The sequence below is a fragment of the Azolla caroliniana genome, unplaced genomic scaffold (genome assembly GCF_043228905.1).
Source record: "Azolla caroliniana isolate FFs.n. ecotype wild unplaced genomic scaffold, voAzoCaro1.0.p SCAF_7, whole genome shotgun sequence".
In the NCBI taxonomy this organism is placed as follows: Eukaryota; Viridiplantae; Streptophyta; class Polypodiopsida; order Salviniales; family Salviniaceae; genus Azolla; species Azolla caroliniana.
The window spans coordinates 16737493-16760539 of NW_028230442.1; the positions used below are offsets into that span (position 1 = coordinate 16737493).

A 23047-nucleotide genomic window follows, 5' to 3' on the forward strand; every position below is an offset into this window, starting at 1 on the left:
CATAGCTTGGAGAGAGCTATGGCGGTGGAGACAGGGGGTGGGTTGGGTATGGGCGCCCATTGATCAGAGAAAGGGGAGCCCACAATGAATTGGGAATTCTGAGTGGGCGTGATCGATGAGGATTCGAAATGTGTGCGTATGCAGAGGAGGCGAGACACAGGGTGCCCCACCCATTCCCGCACAAAGGGAGAAGGTAGCCCCAGGTCTGTCCGATGGGCGGGGGCAGCATCATCCGAAGAAGAAGAAGAAGAAGAAGATGGGCCGCCAATCTTAGCGGGCAAGATGGCGGAGATTTTGACTGTATGGTTGTAGAGGAGGAGAGACGGGGGGCGTTGCTGCCCGCGTGGCCCTTGCGCCCGCTCTTGCAGCCGATCGAACCATGGGGAGCTCACGCACGTCCGCCACGCTCGGCATACGGGCTTCACTCGGGCCGCCTCCGCGGTCGAGAGATGGGCGAGAATGAGGTCCGATAGGTCGGACGGGAGTAGGCTCCATAGGCTTGGTGGCCTCGGTGGAGGAGATGGAGGTTGAAGATGGGATGGAGCCATTGATTGAAATAGAGGTACACAATACTACTAGTAGCTATATGGAGATGGAAGTTGAAGATGGGATGGAACCATTGATTGAAATAGAGGTAACAATACTACTAGTAGCTAGGTATATGGAGATGGAAGTTGAAGATGGGATGGAACCATTGATTGAAATAGAGGTAACATTACCACTAGTAGCTACATGGAGATGGAGCCATTGATTGGAATAGAGGTAACAATACCACTAAGTTAGTAACTATATGTGCACCATGGAGCTAGAAGCCAATAAGCATGTGTGTATAGAAGGAAACTTACAACATTTTCATATAGTGCTTGCTTGGATAGGGAGAGACAAAAAGGGAAGAAAATATTTCATGTAGAGTGTGGATAGGGGAGACTTGACACATAGGATTGTTACGGGGACATCGACTCATGAAAAACCAATAATAAATGTGGAGACATACCAAGAGTGTGGAGCCCCCCCCTCCCCCAATCCCGAGTGTTCGGGAGACCCGTCACCCCGTCTATCAAAAGAAGTCAGTCGAACCTATGAACTCGTCCCCATTGAAATTTTGAGTAGGTGACATTGGCTAGCGAACATCTTTTGCTTACCGATCACTCAATAATGCAGATTAAAATCCATAAATTTGTTGCTATCGAAATGCTTGCTTGACATTCGGCGCATGGCCCACATCTCTACACATGGAAGAATCGTGCAACATAAATATATCAGAAAGTTCCCATAGGATGATGGCATTTCCCCGTATTTGAAATCGTGGTTATTTGATGATGCACATTGCACAAGAAATCTCTATGTAGGATCGGATTTCTAATAGTACATCCCCATAAAGTTGTTGTACATGCCCTCTTGTTTCTTCTTATGCCAAACATGGAAAGTGAAGTCAATCTATTACATAATTATTCAATTTTCTTTGCTATGCATAATGTGAGAGCATGATCTGCATATGAGTCGGTATTGGAGAAGAAATTGATGAAGTAATGCACGCCTTTTTGTTTTTACATGACCTTGAGCCAATGTGCTACTATGTTTACATATCAAATTGCATTAGTCATTCACGATATGTGTACACCATTTTATTATAACCGAGACATTAACCATGCTAATCCTATTGGGCCATTGTATATACCTTTACAAAAGTTGACAATATCTTATCTTCTCTACTTTGGACAAGGTACCCACCTCATAAACATGATTGTTGTACTTATCCCCAAAAGGTATATAAAGAATTTGAAGAATTAATGTAAAAGAGGGATTTTGGAGGTTCGCATATCCTCCCACCATCAATATTGGGCACATCTCCATGCTTCCTAGTAGTCAGTTCTTCCAACACCACCAAAATTCTAGCCACTCTTGTATTGACATGAGATCTTACCATATTGATACGACATCGCCAACTGAGTGGCAACTCGCACTACTCTCTAATGGCACACTTCTATGTAGAGCCCCATATTGATGTGCTCTTTTAAAACTCACACATAAAAGATCAAAGATACATTATCTTCTTGCTTCTTTTATTATATTTTCCACTTCCCTTTATGCCACCATTTTCCATTATTCACTTATCCATCATGTATTTAAAATGAAAAAATATCTCCACATCTTTCTTAATCAAGAACTAGTCAACCACATAGTTGCAAGTTGCATGGATAGTTTAACCAACATAATAATAATTCGAACATTTATCTTATACATAGTGATACACACCCCCTCCCACTTTAAATATTGTTTCAAGTTTTACGTAAGTACAAATCATGTATGCATGACCTTCAAAACCATTTAATTCCCACAATTATTCTTGTAACCATGTCAAGGGTACCTATCTACAAGATGTAGATCAAACTTCGAAATGGCAACCTGAAGTGACGTCGGGCTAGTTCTCACACTCTAGACGCCGTCCAACTCAAAAGTTCGATCATTAAACTTATAGGTTTGTCTAAATTCTTAAGGAACCTCCCTAGAGTCCTCCCACAACTCAACGCTTTTATGGTACCAACTGCCTCTAGGGCAAACAAGTACCAAGAGATGTGCTTAAGGCTTCCAATATCACATAATCTACCAACTACCTTCAAGATGCGACGAAATTCAAATAGGAAATGCCTTCTTGACATGGGAGCGTCAACTCTCATGGGATCGAATTATTACTATTCTTCATTATGATCGCATGCTTTTTCCACAAAATGAACGTAGATGCCAAACAAGGCATTAGATTACTTCATGTATCACATTTATATCATTATTGTTACAGGCATAACCATAACTGATCACATGGTAGTTTGTACCATAGTTTTTTACATAGGGGAATAAGAGTGTGAGGGGTTGATCCACAATGTAAAGAAAGGAGAATTACTTTTAATCCCAAGGATTGAGACAACCCTTAAGGGTTAAGTTTGAACTGGCCTAGGGACCTTGGGTTTGGCTATAACTATAACGCTTAACTATCCTCATTAGGGATGATTTGAGTACATTGAGAATGTAATCTTGGGGTGAACAAACTCTTGTGGCGAGCACATCAGTACTAGGTTTGACCCGAAGCCATACTGGTAGTATGGGAAGCCATACAAGGCTTAGGTCTGTCTCAATTCCTTCAATCGAGGTGGTCAGGTGGATCAATACCCTTCTTTCTATCTTTATCTTTTTATAATCCTATCTATTTCCATATATTCCTACTATCATTAGAATAAATCTATAATTATCATCTCTTGACATAATCCGTAGAGCCTTTTCTCTCAAAATGATGTGCCTAGGAACATTTCTATCTATTTTAATTGCCACAGAGTACATGCACATAAAAAAATCTATATATATGTAAAAAGAAAAATAAGCGTAAGAACTTTAGATACATTTATGCATTCAAATTAAAAGAAATGATCAATTTCTCAATGATAGCAATGTGGTTGCTCTTCTTGTCATTTGGACATGTGATGGTGATGCTCATCCTCCTCATGATCACCATCATCTCTCTCTTTCGCGGAGTTCTCTTTTCATTGACGACATTACCTAGTTCCTTTACCCAGGTGACGAGTTTCATTGTGTAACTCCTGTTTACCAATGTGTGAGACCTCATGTAGGGCGATAAAAATGTTTTGTTACAAGGATTTGTTCCACATTCCTCTAGTAGCACTCTGAGGGTCTTGAATATTGTACATATATATATGTGCATATGGATGTATAATCGGGAATGTTTAGTTCTAATGGTAGGTGTGAGTAGTTATATAGGTGTTTATGTGTAAAAGTATTTGCAAACATGTATTTGTGAATGTGTAATCATAGCCATGCTTGAAACTCGTACATGACTATGTATGTTCTCTTAAATGTGTGCAACTATTTTTGTATTTGTATGTAAGGACGTCCTCGACCTAATCAACAACTATCAAGATGCATATGCATGGTCTTATCAAGACATGGGTTGGAAATTCTATGAACACCTCACAAAGAATGTACAAGAGACAAGCAATACTATTACAAAATCGTTGTTAAAGAGGAAATCAACAATGTTGCCTAGGTCTATTGCATCGGACATGTGAAGAAGACCACAAAACTTAGTTCCATCATCGTGAAATGAATGAGAAATGGAAAGATCCAAGTTTGTGTTAACAAATAGAAGACGAATTTGCAACCACCATTTGTGCCTTTTGTGTACCATTCGCAAACAACTTCGTAGACTTCCTCACCATGCATGAGATGCATATCTTCGTTTATGAGTTCCATAGATACAACTAGATCCAAATGACAATCATAGAGCAATAAAATATGACATTTATCTCCCAAGTTGGCCGTTTATGTGGCTATGGTAATAATGCTCAATCTTAAGATGGCACCGACCACCTTCCAAGGAAACATCAACAAGTTGTTTGAACTATATATACAAAAATTCATGCAAGCTTTTGTCAACGACTTTGTAGTGTTTAGCACTCAATCAAACCAATTACAACGTATTGTCCATGCATGTCAGATTCGTGCATGTGCATATGGAACCTTTGGGCTTTTGGACTAGGAGATGGACGAAATTTGAGAAGAAGAATTGGGATAAATGGAAGAGATATGGAATATTAGGATAAGATGTAATGTAGAATATGCTAAAAAGAGAGTTGCATCCAAGAACTTTATGTGAGAAATAGATCGAATAACCACAAGAGTAAGTTACAATGACAAAACAAATAGGCTTAGATTGATCCTCTAGAAAACAATACAAAGCCTTGTTGGCTTCTCGTTTCCTCCCCTTTATCTCATAATGAGTTGCCCTGATATAGGTTTCCCATGCAATCAATGCTAATGAAGCACAACCACTCAACATACATTCTTTAACCTTCCCATGCACTAAGGCTAAGCATTTTCCATGAGTACATGATACTCTAGCTTGGACCTTAAGCATTCCTTTATAAAGGTTTTTGTGAACTTCACTTAAAAAACTTGCATCCTTGTAAGTTATAGTATTGATATTTGCATAGCCATAGTTTGAAGGTACAAGGTTTGAATTTTGTCCTATAAAAAATTACATTTGATATGTGCACCATTTTCGTTGGCACACTCCTTTGCGAGGAAAACCAATACTAGGTTCAAAAGTGGTTCACACAATGCAACATGACACTCACCCCAACCAAGGCCACACATCCTGATCTAGTATATGGCGACCTTCGGGAGAGATCATTCAATCCCATGTCGTTGGAGCATCTTAGTGAATTACATCCCTTTGTGTAGAGCAAAATCACTTCAAATGATCTACTTGTAGGTATGTGGATCATATTAAACACATTATTGTTGTCATCTTCATTTGTTGTTCTTTGGGATATTCAGTGAAATACTCATTCTACATTGTTGGATGTGTTTGTCAAGCACGTTTCCACCGTCCATTTAGTATTTGTGATTTCCTAAACATTTTTATTCGCTTCCTCTATGTTCATTCTCATCATTCTCCTAACTTCTTCAAATAATGTATTTGTCACAAGTTAGGGATATCCCTTCGAACCCTTCTTGGCTTTTTATATAGTATCAATGAACTTCTTGTTCATTTTCTCGTTCATAGTTTGAGCTAATTTTCTTTCTGTCACAAAGATATCATATGAGCTATCTTTTGCATGTTGTGCAAATTTAGAACTCTTTGCTCTTGGACCATTTTACCCTAATAGTATTTTGGACCAATAGCTTTCTCTTATGTTAGTTTATTCCATATGCAAAGGAAATTGTAGATGGTCTATAAAAGAATAAATTAGAGTTACACATCAACATCAAAAGGATAATGTGTGTTGAGCACAACACGAATTATTCTTTTTACCTTTTAGTAAAGAATAGCAAATACTTATACTGAAATAGTCCAACCCTAATTTTTCTGAATTGTGAAAGCTCTTCTTTTATATTTTAAGGTAGAGATTCCCACCATATAAAGAGTGCGAACACAATATTGTATTTTTTTGATCAACTGTTTGATACTCTGGGCTTGTGAGGATATAAAGTGGTTGAGCCGTTTGAGAACATGAACATGTAGTTTACATAATTGTGGGCCTTTGCAAAAGGTAGCTATATTATAGCAAGAAAGATGTTCCTCCCAATAGGGTGGCCCCTTAAAACATCATGTAAGTAGTAAACGAGAGATTTTGATGTACAATCAATATACTTATCTGAACCTCATCGATTAGGGGTTAGATCAAGTTGGGACTAACTGTTGTGGACCATCACCAGCCCACGAGACGGGCGTGGCATTTGCATAATAGGAAATAGGTTTACGTTTAGCAAACCCACACCAATGCAAAAACCCCATCGGCGGACACTATTTTGACGATACACCCACCCGATGTGATCGCTAGTAACTTACTAACTAACTACGTTTGCAATGCGACCCAATTGGGCATCATTTGGACTAGATATCCCACCGCCCTATTTTTAGTACAAGAAGCTAACAAAGTTTGTAGCCGTGTTGCTTGGTTTGCAAGGGTATGAAGTTGAAGGCGATTTAGCCAAAGTCCGTGTGTGAACGAGGCCATAACGAGAGCGGACATGAGGTGTGCCATTTCTTTATGTTTATTATATATACATACATATATCCCACATACAAGCGCAAGGAGAGCGTTGGGCTATAAATAAAAGACATCTCAGGGATTCAAATTTCATCGGGATGGCGTGGGTTGAGCACAGAGCGAACTATTCTTTCGCCTTTTACTAAAGAATACCGTGTGCTCCTCCTAACTCAAACGCCCTAACCCTAATTTTTGGGATTGGAACCTCTTTTACAGAGGTTCCATTGACAAATGAAACGAAGCTATGAAACTAAATATGCTGGGTTTTAACTAGAGAGGTTAATTCTTCGTCTCTTGTCTGTAAATGCTCTACCATCAACGATTAGGTTTTCTATTGGTGCGAGAATTGCTAATATTAAGAATTAGCAAGAAGTCTTTCAAATGTTTTGCTGTCTGGTTCGATGGATAGTTATGGATGGTGTATAGCTCCCTACCAATATTTACAGTATATTTATAGCTATTATATGGATGTACAGGTTGTTAGTATGTTTAAGGAACATAGTTATATCGTTAGGGTAGGGAAGAGGTCAAAGCCTAAATTGTTATACATACTGTATATGCATATACTGTGGGCAAGATACCAAATTTGTTGTACAAGAAATAAGGGCATGTCAATGATTTTGTTGGATGTTATCATGGGAGATCGACTCAGTGATTTGTGGATATGCTAGATTTTGATTAATAAGTGTACTGAAGAATATGATCTTTGCATACTCGATATGGGGGGTGGGGGTAAAACCTAGCTTGGGTATTTTTGTTAGCAGGAATACATTGATGAATAAAAGAAAACAGTTTTCTCCCCTCTTTCGATTGATGTGAGGAATCAGATTAGGTTTTCTTTTGGAACAAGAATTAGCAAGAAGTCCTGGTAAAAGATTTCCATTGAAAATGAGAGAATGCACACTTGAATTATATAAATGACTATTTCTGCGGATTAGTAGTAGCTAGCAAATCTCTCTTACGGATGAGGTATCAAGAACTGCAATTTGCAGACCACATCATTGTTTATTTTTGCATTTCAAATTGATGAGTATATATAGGGATGCAGGATTGCATGTAAAATAATAGTACAGATTGTAGCCTCTCTCTCTCTCTCACACACACATCCTCCTCCACACCACTCTACCATGGATGCTGAAAATGGTGCAGAAGGAAGAGGCTTCCCATCATTTTTCAACTGTGCATGAATAAATGGAAGGATTGGTTAATGTGAGCAGTGTATTCATACCTAAAGAAAAGGCAATACTGAACAACATTGTGGAATCAGAGGATGTGGCATGATCCATATCACATGACATGGTGATATGAAGAAGAAAAGGGGAATTGTTCATAGATCAGGAATTTCTCTACAGTATGACAACATTGGGGTAGCATCATATTCCTAGAGTCACACCCATGAATTTCACTGAAATGATTATGATCAAGGATAAAACACTAAGATTTAGATCTGAGACACAGACATAAAGCAGAGACACATGATGTACGTGAAAACCCTAAAACCAGGGAAAAACTACGGGGCACCAGGCCAGGAAGATTCCATTGTAGATCAGCAGTATACAAAACAAATTTCAAGACTCCCTAGCTTGCTCGGGGGAAAGAACTAAATCACAGAGAGTACCACAATACTATAGAGGAGACAAAGCTCACACAACATTAGTATATGAAATGACGAAACTTGTCCAGGTATAGGTATACTCCCAGGTCATCGTATTAAACCTCGGCTAGGGTTTCAGCCAAGTCCACCAATATAAATAAATAAATAAATAAATAAATAAATAAATAAATAAATAAATAAATAAATATATATATATATATATAATATTTTCAGCCTCTCAGCCGATTCCAACCAACCAACCCTCATTCGATCTCTTGGCCGATTTACGGCTTTTCAACCGTCTTCCCCCATCAGGAGGGACATGGATACATAACAAACTCCCCCTTCACTCTTGTATGGGGGGAGTCGACCAGACCAGTCTTTAGCCAGCAAGCAAGGAGTTTTTCAATAGATAAAGTCTTTGTAAGCATGTCAGATCCATTTTCATCGGTATGGATCTTCGCTAAAGCAAACTCATTTTCATCCACTCTCCCTCATAACTAGTGATACCTTTTGTGAATGTGCTTTGTATGAGAATGATAGACAACATTCTTGGCAATATATATGACACTCTGATTATCACAATGAACTAGGATTTTTTCTTGCTTCATTCCTAGTTCACTTAGAAAATCCCTCATCCAATCAATTCCTTTTCGGCCTCCACTACAACCACATACTCAGCCTCTGTGGTCGACAAAGCCACAACCTTTTACAATCTTGATTGCCATGACACTGCTCCCCCTGCATAAGTCATCACATACCTTGATGTGGATCGACTAGAATCTACATCACCCAACATACCAGAATCTGTGAAACCTTCGAGCATAGGTTTCCCGGAGCCATACCTAAGGCATACACTCGAAGTACCTTTTAAGTATCTGAGTATCCATTTCATGGCTGTCCAATGTTTCTTTCCAAGATTTCTCATATATCGACGAACTATCCCAATAACAAATGCAATGTTCGGCCTAGTGCAAACTATAGCATACATTACGCTCAGAACAACCGATGCATATGGCACCCTTCTCATCTCGGCCTTATCCCTCTCACTTCTTGGACATTGACAAGAATTTAGCTTATAGTTCACCAACAATGTAGATCCGACAGGTTTTGCATTGTGCGTATTAAATCTTTGCAAAACTTTTGTCACATATTTCACCTGTGACAACCACAACATATTTTTAGTTATGTCTTGGACTATATGCATTCCCAAAATCTGTTTTGTCGAATCTAAATCCTTCATAGCAAAGGATTTGCTTAAAGCTTTCTTCAAACTCACAATCTTCTTAACATCTTGTCCAACAACTAACATATCATCTACATACAATAAGAGAATAAGAAAATCACCTTCACCATACCTTTTCACAAATACACAATGATAGGCTTGTTTTTTGTGGAATCTGCGTTCTAGTATGAAGGATTCAAACTTCTTATACCATTGTCAAGGAGCTTGCTTCAAACCATACAAGCTCTTCCGTAGTCTACATACCAATTCTCTTTTCCTTTCACCTAAAGCCCTTCGGCTGCTGCATATATATATTTCCTCTTCTAACTCACCATGTAGAAAAGTTGTTTTTACATCAAACTATTCAATCTCCAGATTCATACTGATAGCTATGCTCAAAACAGTCCGGATGGATGTCATCTTCATGACTGAAGCAAATATTTCATCAAAATCGACACCCTTTTTCTGCTGAAAACCCTTCACCACAATGCGGGCCTTATACCTAGGTGTGTTGTCGTCTTCTCCAGTTTTCAACTTGTAAACCCATTTGTTTCTAAGTGCCTTCTTTCCCTCAACAAGCTCCATCAACTCATAGGTGTGGTTCTCATGCAAGGAATCCATCTCATCTTGCATGGCACAATACCACTTCTCCTTGTGCACATCTATCATGGCTTCTTCATAACATTCTGGCTCACCTTTATCATTGAAGAGGACATATTGACTGGCTGGATACCGAGAGGAGGCCTTCCATGTCTGAGTGGGTATCTTCTTCCTTCAAAAACCGGCTCAAATTCGATTGCTTCTGTCGGCTCATCTTCTGGCCCATATTCATATACATCAGCCTACTATTGTGTGCTAGCCGGCTCAAATTCGGTCGCACAACATCTGACTGGTTGTGTGGGATGGGGATTGACTTGTACCGACTCCATAACAGTAATCGGCTGGGAAGACGACATTGGTTTCTGCCGTCTCTAATCTTCAATCGTCTTGTCTTCCATGAATATGACGATATCATGGCTCCTCACCACTTTCTTGTCAAGGAGATCCCACAACTTGTAACCAAAATAATCTTCTTAATGTTGAGATACCAGTCCCTTCGGATGGGGATCGGAGAAGCCGAAAGGTGTCTAGCTGGATCCGGCATCAATCGGAAGAGAGACAAATATGTAAATATGTTTCTTATGGGCCGTTGAGGCCACATTTGTAAATAGCCCGTAAGTTATATAAGTATAAAATAACTTAGGGCAAAACATGATTGTGGGCTATTAGCATTCTGTGCGTGTGAGTCCGAGTTGTACACACACACACACACACAGAGAGAGAGAGAGAGAGAGAGAGAGAAAGAAAGATATATTAACATCTTCTAAGGCCAAAATTGGCCCATGAGACAAATGGTTTACAAAAAAATGGGATATTTACCCATTCATCGAAAGTAAAAATAAAAATAAGATAAAAATAGAGTTTAAGCTAAATAGTTCTAAGAAAAAAACAAGATTGTTCTATATAAAAAATATGTTCTACAATGAAAATGATGTTAAACTAGGCCTAATTTCATTTCCATCCAAGTCTCTCGAAGAGAAGCGGAAGGTCAAAGGGTTGTGATGTGGATGTGGCCCGTGGTCCCAATGTAAAAGATACCCCAACCATAGCTTCTAGTTGACGTAGCTCATGTTCCCTTATCTTCTTAATCTTTTCTACTCCACGTCGACTTGTTTTGAAGCCCAACATCTGAGGGCGTTTGGTTGTTCTTTGCATTTCTGCTTCCTCAAGGGAGAGGCCGAGCCGCGTAAGTGTATCCACATTCATCGTCTCCCCTTGTTCCTGAAAAATTACACTAGTTACATGTTGATGAATAGTAAAAGGGTTATGGTTAACACTTTGTAATTTATTCTCCCTATATTGTTTTAGTTCTAAGATATACCTACCTAGTCCCTTTACACTCGGGGTATCCAATAGTTTGGAGAGGGTCCTAATATGTCTTGGTATTCCACTTGTATCTTGGCATTAGTTGGGCACTTGAATGTGAAGTGATACTCATCCTCTATCTCTATGTGGCATAATCTACATAGCCTTTCCTCTCTAGGGACTCTATTAGCCCGACCATTCTCAATCTCAAGTTGGTGAGATGATATCCTAAGTTGTCCAATGGCCACCCTTACTGCATTTAATAAGAATGTATCTAGATATCTTCCTCGTGTAATAAAACCTAACTTAGAGAAGTGCAAGAAATGTTCCTTATAGTACAACATTTTCGATGGGAGTGGCTCTCGTGGGGTGATCCATTTATATCGAGTGTAAATTTGCCATATTTCTTGGCAGATCACTTTATTACGGTCTTCATGAGAGATTATAGTTTGATCAGTCCCATGGTTGTACTTAAGGGGAGGTAGGTTATTAATGTCTATGCCGTTTGCAAGTAACCAACTCACCACAATGCTATACCAAGAGCTAGTGTCTCCATACGCATGTAGGGATTGGGATGCCTCAAAGGCTCGACGGGATATCCTATCTTGTGGCTGACTATGTATCCGATGAATAAAAACTACCACTTGAAAGAGTGCTTCTACTAACATCGGGGGTAGACTGAACTCTGCTCTAATAATGTCATGTGGTACTGTTGATTTGCTTCGGAGTTGATGTGATAACATCGTCACCAAAGGTCTCTCTAATTGCGTTCACATGAAATATGGTAGACTTGGAGCCCATAGTACTGATGCATACATGAGGGAAGGAGTCACGAATGAGTCGAAGAGCCATCCCTTAGTCTGTGGCTCTTGAAAGTATGCCTGGTGGCATTGTCTCTCTAAGAGTGAGAGGGATGCATACCCTCTCGTTAGCCTATCTTTGGTTGCCTGGGTCATCGAGAATTTACCTGAGCGAGCACTAAAAGTGACTCCCAAGTATACATATGATCCCACGACCTCAACTAGTTTATGAGTGAGGATTATGTGACATTTACTCCTTACTTGGGACGATGTATGAAAGATAAGGACTTTAGTTTTCACTAGATTCACTACCAGTCCTCGTTGTGTACAAAAATCATCTAGGGCATTAAGATGCTTTTGTAGGTCGTGTTCGGATACTGAGAGCAAGACAATGTCGACTGCGTAGAGTAAGAGACTAACTTGCGTATCCCCAATAGCTACTCCCTTACGAGCAATAAAATCAGTGATCTCATCAATGTAGATCCCAAAAAAAGTCGGTGATAGGGGGCAACCCTGTTTTACACCAATGGTGCTAGTGAAACAATTGGATAGGCCACCTGGGCATCTTACGCACCCAAAGACTTGCTCATATAGGGCATAAATGGCCCAAATCATGTCATTTGGTATCTCCAAGCTCTTAAGTCTATCAAACAACCTCTCCCTAGGAACTGTGTCAAAGGCTTTGCAGAAGTCCACAAAGCAACAATATAGTTTCTTCTTACGAGCCTTCTTCTGGTCAATTAAGCACCTAAGTGTGAAGATATGGTCAATAGTGGAGAAGGCTCGTCTAAAGCCAGCCCGCTCAGGTGCTCGAAGAATTAATGTTTCCATATAATCACTGAGCTCCGCTTCCATTACTGCACCATATAGTTTAGCGAGCGTATGACCTATCATAATGGTCCTATATGTATTTGGGTCCATTGGGTCCCCTCCTTTATGTATTGGGGCCACTGTGTTCATGGCCCATTGTGGTGGAAAACCCTCGGTGAGGGCGCGACTAAAGATTAGAGTGAGAAGGGGGGCTAGGCACTCTCGAGCATATATGATATGCCTGGCTCACAATCCTGTGTGGTCCATGGATTTCCTATGTTGTAATTTTTTTTATGACCTTCGTGACCCTAGAGGCTGTGAAAAGTGTCCCCATGGTAGGTCGAGGTGTGGAAGGCATTGGAATGGGTGGTTGGTCCGGGACATGGTAGAGTCTCTTGACATATGTGTGCCAAATATTGGGATCCTCGATGGGTGTTTGTGGTCTCGGTTCCCGTAGTCTCTTCCATGCAAGGGCGCAGTCCCTACTCATGAGCATATGGTAGAGTTCCCAATTATATTGAGATGCTTCCCAAGCTCGTCTTTTACGACGTGTCATCTTGCGCATCTCTTTGCGACCCTGTACTGAGGAAATAGTGCTACTAAGTCGCGACACTTTAAGTTGTCTATACATTGACTCTCTACAATCCTCATCATACCACTTGTTTTGTGGCATAAACCCTATTCTACCATGACCGGAGTCTTTCGTGTATGGAAAGCTACTAATTGGTGCGGAGTAAGGGATGTCTGTGAGTTCTGTAGTGAGGTTCTCTAAAGGCAAGAAAGAATCAAAAGAGGAGAGATGGGGTTGAACATGTTGAGAGTAGATGTCAGCGAGCTCATGCGGGAAGTGTATTATGGTGTGATGGTTTGGTTGACTAGAGTTGGTGGCGTGGGAATTGTCACATTTTAGCTCAAAGTATAGGAAGCTATGGTCTGCACCAATGGGGCATGGGGCCACCCAGAAGGAGTTAACCATGTGGGTAGCTTTAGGGCGTCCTGTTAGGTAATCAACTGTGCGTTACCCTCCTCCGTGTGGGAAACATGTGAACTCTTTCGAGCCTGGCCACTTGGCTAAGCCATGATATATAATGATCATCTGGTGTCGGCTTCCAAGTTCAAGCAGATGATGGCCAAATCTTGTGGCTTCCGCACCTTGGTCCTTTGATGTACGTGTTATGCCTAAGGCTAAAGGGTCGACATTCACCATTTCTAGGTTTCTATCCATCTAAAATATTGTGCATTGTCCGGATTGGGTTCTCACATTGAAATCTCCTACAAGGAAGACTTCCCCTTGAGAGGAATATCGGATTATGTCATCCGATAAAGGTTCGTATGGAGAAGGCCCATGTGGCGTTCCTTCATCAACTATACTCGCCTCTCCAATCATATTATACTGGGATCCTTTCAAGGGGAAGTAACAAACGGCGATAAATATCACCTGATCCTTGCTAGTGAGGACTTTCACCCACATAAAACAAGCTTCTAGGTCTGTCTTTAGTATTTCTATCCTATTATGTATCTCTCTCCAAAATAATATCACAACCCCTCCAGATCCTCTAGTAGTGTGTCGATGTGAGGTTTGTCGAAAGACAGACTCCCAACGAAAACCGTCAACTCGTGGTAGTCCTCAATTTGGACTTTGATGTGTTTCTACTAAAAAAAGTATATCAGATACCTTCAAAATCTCCTCTAGATGGCCAGGGTGTGTCCAAAGTGCACCGTTACATTTCCATAAAGTCATCCTAAGTTTATTATCTGTCACATGGGCCACACACCGTCAATTGGCGGCGCGATAATTTATTATCACGCGTCCGTTTCGGTAGAAAGCACGATGACCCTCTTTACGAGCTTGTATGACTCGTGGCATACAAGTTTTACGATGCTCAATTTGCATCTTGCTCAGGTCTTCATCGAGGTAGATAGGGTCTCCCCGCCCAATCCTCGAAGAATTGGTCTCTTTTTAAAAAAGGCGATTCTAGATTCTGAGTCCTTAAACTAAAGGACTAAAGCTCTTTTCCTAGTGGTGTCACGTCCTACCCTCCAAGTTTTAGTGATTGGTAGGGCTTCGTACCCCAAAATTTTCCCTAATGTTTGTGCACCTTCGTCGGGAGATGCCCCTAACTTGAGCTCAGTAACTCGTACATTTAGGCGTCGAGCTTGACGCATTTTTTTCTCAAGGGTAGTGTTTACAATGTTTTCATCCTTTAGTTCTTTTTTAATATTACGTTTTACTACATCAACCCACCCAGTTTTTGCTAATTCCATATCGCTTTTAACCTCTTCCTTAACCTTTTTGATCTCTCAAGGAGAGAGAGAGATAGATATTTCACCATCTTCCCTAGATGTCTCAAGGAGAGAGAGAGAGAGAGAGAGACAGAGGGAGGGAAGATATTCTACCATCTTCCCTAGATGTCTCAAGGAGAGAGAGAGAGAGAGAGAGAAATAGAAAGTATTTTCTATTGTAACTATCGAAGGTGAAGATAGAGCTCGAGGTCGTTGCCTCTTAGTCTCCCATTGTACCCTTCCTCTCTCATAGTGATAGTCGGAGTCTGTGGGCTCTCGTGGTTTTTCCCGATTAGGGTTTTTTTCCACATTAACATCTTGTGCCGTCTCTTTTATCTTGTAAAGTGCATTCTATCTATTGTTTTATTTCTATTTCTTCCATTATGTGATTGAGACTCGGTTGTGGCTAAGCCTTATTCCTATCAATATGGTATTAGAGCATGGAAGATCCATTCGGCCGCATGTTCAAGCTCACCGGCTCCAACTACCTAGTATGGAAGTTGAAGATGAGGGACATGTTGGTGGTCAAACATCTCTGGCTGCCGGTACATTTTGGAGATGCAAGATGCAAGACCAGACATGATAGATGTGTTAGGAAATAGGTCCCTCCAGATGGGAAATGAGAAGAACCGTGTTGATGAGCAACTCGGACGAGGCCGAGTCCAAATGTGGAGCACCCGGCAACGGAAGACCCGGTGAGAACCGGATGTGGCGTACCCGGCAACGGAAGACCCGGTGAGAACCGGATGTGGAGTACCCGACAACGGAAGACCCGATGAGAACCAGATGTTGCAGGCCCGGTGAGAACCTCTCATCGGATAAAAGGGACATATATGTAAATATGTTCTAGAGAGCCCACTGGGGCTATATTTGTAAATAGCCCGAAAGTCATATTAGTATAAATATGACCTAGGGCAAACTTAATGATTATGATAGAGTTGTTGGTGTAACCTCTGTACAGTGCGTAAGAGAGAGTGAGTGAGAGCGAAATACAGAGATTGTGTCTCTGTTGTAACCGCCGCGAGGCGAAGATTGTGAGCAAGAGGTCGTTGCCTCTGTGCTCCCTGTTGTATTACTATACATAGTGATAGTTTGGAGTCTGTGGACTCCCGTGGTTTTTCCCGCTCAGGGTTTTCCACGTTAATATTCTGTGTATTCTCTTTTGTTTGTTCGTGCACTTAGCCCCATTCCCATTTCTTCTGTGTTTGATTGTATCAAGTGATTTGCCCTTTGGTTGTTGCCTGTTAATCGGCTAATTACTAACTACTACCGATACAGAAGAGTGAACGTCGCTACTCAACGTTCTAACAAGGAATTGTGTTTTACGAACGGAATTATACTATATTAATCGGTAATTACCGTGATCGTTACTTAGTTATAAATTAGGAAGCTTGCACTTAAGAACATAGACAATAGAAAGAACACAGAATCCGTACAGGATATTCCTAACTTAAACTTATATTACTAAATAAAACGACCTTTCTTACAATGCCTTCGGTTCCCTTTTATAGGTATACCGAAGGTCTTTTCTCATCAAGAACTATTCCTACATACTATCAAGAATTACAAAATTATCTAACTAACTTAGTTCTCTTCGTTTACTGCTGAGTCATTGATCCGAACAGTCGATCCGAACCGACTCCGTTTTCGACGCTTTCCCACTTGTTCGGTAAAACTGACTGTCCGGGTCCGGGTAACACTTGGCACGTCCGTGGGCTAGGACCTTGTCCAGCGAACCCACGCCTATTCCTGTAGCTCTTCATCCGAATCGTTCAGAATATCAAAAATCGAAGGCTCTTCTGGCCTTGGATGTATTCCATCTATATCTTCCTCTTCATCTTCATCTGTGTCACAGTCGTCATTCGGAGCAGGTTTTGAATGTTGTGACTCGGTTGGCTGCTCTGGTTCACTTCTTCCGGGAGCTTGAAGACCAGGAGTGTTGCTGGTTCTTTCGGCTTCGATTTTATCCAACTGGACGGAAGTGCCTATATCATTTTTGTCGAATTCTTGCATAATACGTTGAATTTCTTCTCTGTAAAATGCCGCAATTTCGTCCATATCTTTCATGATATCCTCTTGGATATTGTCAATATCCTTTTGTGCCATTTTTAAAAAAACCTGCACCTTGGACCTGACGGCTATTTTTGTCGGCACGCAATAACTGTAGTTCCGCCGCTTGTGCCGTCCATAACTTCCATCCTTGCGCAAGGGATTCATCGATCATTTTCTTTGCTAGGTTTCGATGTTTCCCTATTATGTGCTGCACTTTGTCCCTAGTGATGCTTGCGACGTATTGGGCGGTTTGCAACTCTTTCCGTAAATCCGTAATAGTGGCTCGGTTTTCACTTTCAGCTCGCATTAGTTTGGATTCGACTACATATATGTCCAGCCGTCTTTGTTCTGATATCTTCCGAATTTCGTTCAGTTGTTGTTCGAATGCCGATTTCTCTTTGCTCCATTCCTCCTGCTGTTCCGTAATTCTTTTGTTGACTTCTTCAAGACTCCGCTCTTTTTCTGTCAATTGACTTTCCTGTGACACTATATACCTTTCGAATTCTTCAATTTGTTCGGTATATGTATGATTGGCCATCTTAGCTTCTTCCAGATTTTTCTGTAATTCGTTTATTAATTGATTTTTTTCTTCGAGAACTTTGTATTGGCCATTCTGAATGGTTTCTATTTGTTTTTCTAATTCTGTAGTTCGAAATACAACATTATTGGCCCTTGTTGTTTCTTCTTGTCGTGCTTTCTCAGCATCCTCCAATTTCTGCTGCCATTCTGACTCCGACGCCATAAGCTGTGCCTGCGTTTCCCATTTGTTTAGACTTTCTTTTAGTTCTTTATTTTCTGCCTGTATGTTACAAAACTGATGTTTCAGCACCTCCGCCGATGCTGATACACTTTTGTATCTTTCAGCCATATCACTGGCTGCTTTGCGTGCCGTTTCATATTCTTTATGAATTTCGACCAGTGCTTCATGTAATGGTGGCATTTCAATAGCCTCCCCCCTATTATGTGCACTTCTTTTCCGGCCGATTTTCTCTATCTCTGCTTTTTCTTGAGGTTCCAACACTCCTCGTAAGGCTTTCTGTATCATTATTCGGTCATTATGTTCTTGAGCCAGCCGTTCTGATACTTCTGTCAATCTTTTAGCCAACCATTCAACCAGTTTGTATGAGGTTCCGAACTGTAAAATGGCAGCTAATTCATGTGCTGCTGGTGGGATATCCAAGTACCCATGTGCTTGTTGGAAGCAATGTCGTCAGTGCGGAAGATCTAGAAGCATTCGATTGCTGTTCAGTACCTGCGTATGACTGTTCGTAGGTCGTTGCACAGAGAGAGAGAGAGAGAGAGACAAAGAGGCACAAAAGACACTCTATTGCATAAACAAATAATACAACAACCAACCTCACAAAGAGGTTACAAGGTCACTATATATAGAGACCGACTTAGGGCAACTACCCTTTATGCTAATTACATAAATGGCCAAAACGGGATGATGTGAATACGTCCATTATACACATGTATTCGACACTCCCCCGTAATGGGCGTATACAATGGGTTATCTAAGATTACAGGTATGGACTTAGATTCTCGGACATATCAGCTTTGTTCGAGTCGGCAGGGTCCGAAGGCAGAAGACCGAACTGGTCGGGTCGGAACAGTTGAAGCCGATCATTAAGGAACTGATGTCGGTTGTCGGGAGCCATCCTGCTCTGTGTCCGGCTCTAACCGGACTGGTTTGTCGTTACGCCCATCTGATGCCGAAGAGACCGAAAACGGTCTGCCGAAAGACACTTGGTCATTCCATCTGCGACATTGTCGGTTGTGGATATTTTCTCTAGACCGATTTTCCCTGAAATGACGCAGTCCCGAACGAAGTGATATCGAACGTCGATATGTTTGGAGGCGTTGTGGTGAACCGGATTTTTCGACAAGGCAACAGCACCTTGACTGTCGCTGTAGACAACTGGAGCCGAGTCATGGTCGACTTGTTGAAACGTGTGCGCCAGCCGACCGAGCCATAAAGCTTCTTTTGCTGCGTCGGACGCAGCTACATATTCTGCTTCGGTCGTTGAGGTCGCTGTGCACTCCTGAAGTTTCGACTTCCACGAGATTGCTCCATTGCCGAATTTGAAGCAGTATCCGGTTGTAGATTTCCGACTGTCTATACAGCCGGCGAAGTCCGAGTCGGTGTAACCGACTACGCCTGAGGTTCGGTTCGGACCGAAAAGAATGCCATGGTCTTTTGTGCCAGTCAGATATCTGAACACATGCTTGACTGCGTTCCAATGCGATCGGCCAGGGTTATGCATAAATCTGCTAACGACTCCTACGGCGTGAGAAATATCAGGCCGTGTCGCGACCATCAGGTACATAAGAGAGCCGACTGCCGGTGCATACGGTACCGACTTCATATCTTCCCCCTCCGGACCGGATGTCGGGCAGTCTCGCTGAGAGAGCCGAAGATTCATAGGGAGCGGGGTTGAAGCAGATTTGGCTGATTGCATGTTGAAACGTTCTAAGACACGTCGGATATAGTCGGTCTGAGACAGAAAAAGATGTTGTTTATCGCGATGCCGACTAATCTTCATGCCGAGTATGTGTCGTGCCGGACCGAGGTCCTTCATGGCAAACTTCAACCGCATTTGCCGAATGAGATCGGCAAGTTCGCCCGCGTGGCGTCCAGAAATTAGCATGTCGTCCACGTAAATGATGAGGAAGATGGGTGATCCATCTTGAGCTGTGTTGGTGAAGAGACAATGGTCCTCATCGCTTTTGGAGAAGCCGATCGATTGGATGAAGTCGTCGAACTTCTTGTACCATTGTCGCGGTGCCTGTTTGAGGCCGTATAGACTCTTCCTGAGTCGGCAGACTAGATGTTCTTGGCCGGTTGCCACGAAGCCTTTTGGCTGCTCCATATAGATTTCCTCCTCGAGATCACCATGGAGGAAGGCTGTTTTGACATCTAGCTGAATCAGCTCCAAGTTATCGGCTGCCACTACGCCGAGTAGGAAACGAAGGGTTGTCATTTTCACCACTGGTGAAAAAATCTCGTCGAAGTCGACGCCATATTCTTGTCGGAAGCCCTTCGCAACTAATCTGGCCTTGTACTTTGGGGTGGTCGAATCTGACGTCTCTTTTAGTCGATAAACCCACTTGCAAGGAAGAGCACGTCGGTTCCTAGGTAATTCGACCAGATCCCAAGTCTTGTTTGCCCGAATGGAGTGCATTTCTGACTCCATCGCCAGATGCCAGGTGGCTGAATCGACAGATGTCGATGCTTCTTCGTAAGACGTCGGTTCGCCGGCGTCGGTGAAGAAAATTCCAGGAGAGTACCTCTCCGGAGGTTGCGACAGTCTCTCGGATCGTCGAGGTATGATTGGACTGGTCGCATCGGGTATCGGGGTCGGATGGTCCGAAAGCGGATTGTTCTGCTGTGCCGAGTCGGGGTTGTCCGAGTCGGTAGTGTAAGGTTCAGCTACCCGTGAAGCTGACCGTGTGTTAAGAGCGGGGCCTTCTTGAAGGGTCGGCACATCGGAAAATGTTACCCTTCGGACTTCGATCGGTTTTTCGACTGATGGATGCATAGCCGACTCGTTGAACACAACGTCCGAACTTCGAACGATTTGTCTGCGTTCGGGGTCCCAGAGTCGGTATCCCATTTCGCCGTCGGATCCATATCCAAGGAAAATGCATTTCCTGGACCGAGGTGCAAGTTTTCGGCGATCATCTTTCGGAATAAGGGCGTACGCCTCGCATCCGAAGATCCTCAGCTTGTCGTAATTCGGCTTACTGCCGATCCATAGTTCTTGAGGAATTTGAAGTCCTAGAGGTCTACTTGGCGACATATTGATTATGTGTGCTGCCGTGAGTAGAGCCTCTGCCCAGAAGCCATCCGATAGTCCGGAGTGTTGGAGCATGGAAACTATCCGTTCTTGGATTGTCCGATTCATGCGTTCAGCAATCCCGTTTTGCTCCGGACTGTGTGGTGCCGTAAATTCACGTCGAATGCCGCGTTGTCGGCAGAATTTGACGAATTCTTCGGATTTAAACTCTCCCCCATTGTCTGTCCGAAGGCATTTCAGCTTTCGGTCGGTTTGATTTTCTACCATAGCGAGCCAATCGGTGAAGATCGAGAAGACACGATCTTTAGTGCGAATTGGATAAGCCCACACCTTTCGAGTCGAATCGTTAATAAAGGTGACGAAGTAAGAGGCACCGCCTAGAGACTGATGCGGCATTGGGCCGCAGACGTCCGAGTGGACCAAATCGAGGGGTCTCGTTTCTCTTGGTGCTGATGTCGGGTGTGATGCGGCGGCTTGTTTGCCATACTGGCAATGCTCGCAGAATTGATGGTCCGAGAAGGAGAGTTTGGGAATATATCCGGCTCTAGATAGGTGCGTGATGCCGGCCTTGCTGAGGTGTCCTAATCTTCGGTGCCATAGTGATGACACAGGAATATCCACCAAGAACAGGTTACCCTCTCTGAGCGTAACATGTAACGGATACAGTGAGTGTATCTTGGGTCCTCTAGCAAGCAGGAGGTTCCCCCTGTGGAGTGTCCACCCTCCCGAAGAGAAACCGGCACGAATGCCGTCTTCATCTAGTTGTCCGACTGAGATCAATGGCCTTGAGAGCTCGGGTACATGTCGGACATTGTGGAGTACAAGTGTAGAGCCACCTGCAAGGTTGAGCTCTACTGTGCCGATTCCGATGATGTCACAGTGTTGCGAGTTACCGACCCGAACTGAGTCGGAGTGACGGATCGTGTATTGCCGAAATTGGGATCGATGAGGAGTCACGTGAAATGACGCGCCCGAATCTAAGAGCCATGTGCTCGATTCTTCAGTCGTGAGTAGAACTTCTGATCCGACTGGATTTTCGATTGATAGTATATTCGGGTCGTCCGGTAGTACATCAGCTGAGAAGCTGACGTAATTGATCTCCTCATGCCGGCCACTCTTCTTGTTGTTCTTGTTCTTGAGTGCGCGGCAGTCGGCTTTGATGTGTCCGGGTTTCTTGCAATAGTTGCAGATTCGGTTATCCCGTGACTGGCTCCGTCTTCGCTGATTGTTCGGCGGTCGTGAGGAATCTCTTCCTCGTATGTTCGATCGGTCTGTCGAACCTTGTACTACGTAAGCGTCGTCTGTTGAGTCTTTGGCGAAAGACTTTCTCCGAGCTGCTTCGGTCAGGATTGCGCTCGTGACTTCGGAGTATTTAACAGCCGTGGTTGACGCGTTGCACACGGTTGTGACGAAAGTTTCCCATGATGAGGGAAGGCTGCTCATGAGTATCATTGCTCTGAGTTCATCCTCGATTGCCGTCCCCTGAGATGAGATTTGGGAGCTGATGCTTTCGTACTCATTGAGGTGTGCTTGAACCGAATCGGATTCTTTCATCCGCAAGTTGTAGAGGCGCCGGATCAGAAACATCTTCGTTGCGGCGACCTTCTTTTCGTAAGTGTCCGACAGTGTTTTCCACAGTTCGAATGCTGTCGTACACGATTGCACCGTAAAGAATACCGATTCCGATAGGTGCATCCGAATCGTGGCGCGGACAATTCTGTCCAGCTTCTGCCACTCAATTGGTTTGTATCCTTCTGGAGGTTCTTCATTTTCGATGGGATCGATTTGTCCCTTGACTATGAGATAGTCCTGCATTTGTTCCTTCCAGAAGTTGAAGTTCGATCCATCGAACTTTCGTAGACTCATTTCTGACGAGCCGGATGTTGATGCCATCAAATTCGGTTTCGGTTGACGAAGCTCGGTTCGGAGTTGACTACGAGCCTTGTTGGAGTGCAGCCGGTTGGCTCACCCGATATCGCTCTAGTCGGATTTGAACCCGAGTCGGTTCGGCTTCGGAA

The 23047-nt window shown here is 42.7% G+C and overlaps 1 non-coding gene across 1 annotated transcript; it reads left to right on the forward strand.

Moving 5' to 3' along the window:
• Nucleotides 1-6661: 6661 nt before the first annotated feature.
• LOC147862079 (U5 spliceosomal RNA) lies at nt 6662-6785 on the forward strand. The gene has a single exon (XR_015530071.1). It is a non-coding gene; the product is annotated as a U5 spliceosomal RNA (small nuclear RNA).
• The last annotated feature ends 16262 nt before the right edge of the window (nt 6786-23047 follow it).